Raw genomic sequence first — 3,192 nt, forward strand, 5'->3', positions numbered from 1 at the left:
CATATTGTATCATATAAAATCAATCATATCATATCTTTAAAACTAACACCTTCTTAATGCTCAGAGGCTAACCCAGCTCCTTGAACTATGAATAAAGTTTTAGCTGCTTCTCCATTCAAGTGGTATGAGTTGTTGGTTTTTTATTTGGTTTTTTGTAGCAATAATGTCCTACAACGCAACTTTCAGTGATGTGTAGCATCATAAGGAACTCATATTAAAGAACATTCACTGACAATCCTTATAGGAATACTGAGGGAGTCTGTACCAGGAAGTGGTGTGGAGCTGCAGGCCTCAGGCACTCACATGTCTGGATCTGTTAGTAGCATCTCTGTTTGTGTGAGTGTTTCTGTCTGTATTGATTTGTGTGGCTGGCTATGTGCATATTTATATTGTGTATGTGTTTGTACGCCTGTTGGGAATATACACTGAGCCTTGTGAGTGAGTGGACCTAGGGAAAGGGAGCTGCAGCAGCCTCATCAACTGTTGGGCTATTTGATTCAGTAACATCAAATAAAATAGTTAGAATTTATGATTCACTTCTAGTCATCTTAGAGTACTTAGGACATTAACCAACCCATGCCTACTGCAGAGCACTAGGCAGTGGTACATTTTGTCAGCATTAGGAGAAATAAATTCACTATGTTTCATCCCAATCTTGCCAATAGTTTTTATGCCACAGCCATTCAAAATAGGTGAATATAAGCCAAATCTTAGATTAAATGAAGAAAAGAAAAATGGGGTTGGAGAATAGGGGAGGGATCCTGTGATTTTAGAGATGTAAATTTATGGAGCGCAGAGGAAGGAAAAAGCTAGAAGTCTTTAGCCTTTGTTGCTATTGCCTGCAGTATCATGCATGTTGCCACCTGGGAAGTATGGAAGTTTCCACACAGCAGCACACCTGTCCCATTCATTTATTATGGAATGTAACTGCCACTGCTGTTATAGAGTTTGTCCAGTCTGGTGGATCTGCTCGAGAAGGAATTGCTCCAGTCCTTAGGACAAGTCAGAAACACCCCTGAGAAGAAGAATGAACACATGTAGACAGCTACCTATCTTTGATTATGACCTATGTTAGTTGCTTAAAATGACCTGTACATAATTTAGGTGAGTCTTTGCAGTGTTGAGGATGACCCAGCCACTCCAGATTACAGAATGGCTACAGGTGGTATGAAAGAGCATCTCTCCTTTATTTTCTCCAGTCAGTGGAGTCTTGCAAAAGAATAAACTGGGTAAATGCCTTCTTTTCATGGAAAAGGTAAAGCACAAGCAGACCTCAGGCTGCCAGCAGCTGCCATCAACAAGCCAAGGCCTATAACAAAACCAGTTTGGAAACTAATTTCGAAGCTACATTTTCATGAGCTCATGTATCTGTCAAAAGGCCAGAAGGGACCATTAAATTATCATTTTGATAGCTTGTATATTGCACACCAGAAATTTCAAATCATTAATTTTACTTTGCATCGAGATAATAAATACATAAAGTAATGATGGGAAGACTTCAATAAGTGAAGAAATCTCCTCCTTTCTTGGTAATTTGTTGCAGTAATTTAGCATCTCCACTCTTGAGTAATTCTGTCTTATTTCAGTAAGGAGGTGTTTGATAGAATCATAGAACTATTTAGGTTGGAAAAGACCTTAAAGTTCATTGAGTCCCACTGTAAACCTAACACTGCAAGATCCACCATTAAACCATGTCCCTAAGCATCACATCTACATGCCTTTCAAACACCTCCGGGGTTGGTGACTCAACCACTTCACAGGGCAGTCTGTTCCAAAGCTTGGTAACCCTTTCAGTGGAGAAAACTTTTCTAATTTCCAATCTAAACTGGCCCTGGTGCAACTTGAGGCTATTTCCTCTTGTCCTATCGCTTGTTACTTGAGAGAAGAGACCTACACTGACCTTGCTACAACCTCCTTTCAGGTAGTTGTAGAGAGCGATAAGGTCTCTCCCCAGCCGCCTTTTCTCCAGACTAAACAACTCCAATTCTCACAGCCATTTCTCATAAGACTTGTGCTCTTGACCCTTCACCAGCTTCATTGCTCTTCTTTGGACATGCTCCAGCACCTCAATGAGCCTTGAGCACCTCAATGATTCCACATTTGTCCATGTTATGCTCTTCCCAGATAGATTACTGTGTTCTTGCATGGCAAAACAACCTCCCTGTCTTACGCTATTTCGCTTGATTTTGCATCCAAGGCTTGCATAAATCACTCCTGCTACAGATTGTGCTTGAAGCTCATACTGAGTCGCTTCTCCAGCATACCTGCTAAGTCTTCCTGAGGGACTCCATTCCCTCATCATTCTGCAGATTTGGCTTCTTTTTCTTTCACCTAGAAACTACTATGAGGAGAGACTGTATGAATATGTCTAGGCATTATTAGTTATGTATATACTCCTAAGAAACATGACAAGGAGTAGCAAGGGCCAGTGGAGAAGGTAAACCAGGAAACAAGAGTGACAACAGCTCAAGCATTGTATTCACTAACCAGGGCACAGTCCCACAGCATCCAAACAGAGCAAGCAGAGTAGGATGCAGAGTTCATCAACAGTCCCAAACCACGTAAGCTGTGAACCATGTCCAGGATATATTCAGGAAGTCAAATCAGGAGCAAAAGAAGACTGTAGTCCACAGTCAGGGCTGAAAAGAAGGCTACAATGTGGACTTGCAGAATCACAGAATAGCTGAAGTTGGAAGAGACCTCTGGAGATCAACCTGTCTACCCACCCTGCTCAGGCAGGGACACACAGAGCCAGTTGCCCAGGACCCAGAGGATTTAAATTATCTCCAAGGAGGGAGGCTCGATAAGCTCTCTAGATATCCTGCTCAATCAAGTCCTTAGTCACTCTCACCATATAAAAGTGTTTCCTTGTGTTCAGAAGCAACTTCCTGCCTTTCAGTTTGTGCCCTTTGCCTCTGGTTCTGTCACTGAGCACCATGGAAAAGAGACTGTCTCTCTTTTCCCTCTACATTATCTTTTCAAGTATTTATGAACATTCATGAGGTCCCTGGAAGCCTTCTCCAGGCTGAACAGTTCCAGCTCTCCCAGCCTCTCCTCCTATGAGAGACGTTCCAGTCTCTTAATCATTTTTGTGGCGCTTTTCTGGATTCCCTCCAGTACATCTGGTACTGAGGACCCCAGAACTGGACACAGGACTCCAAGTGTGGCCTCTCCAGAGCTGAGTAGAGGGGA

Source organism: Caloenas nicobarica, chromosome 1, assembly GCF_036013445.1.
Source record: "Caloenas nicobarica isolate bCalNic1 chromosome 1, bCalNic1.hap1, whole genome shotgun sequence".
In the NCBI taxonomy this organism is placed as follows: Eukaryota; Metazoa; Chordata; class Aves; order Columbiformes; family Columbidae; genus Caloenas; species Caloenas nicobarica.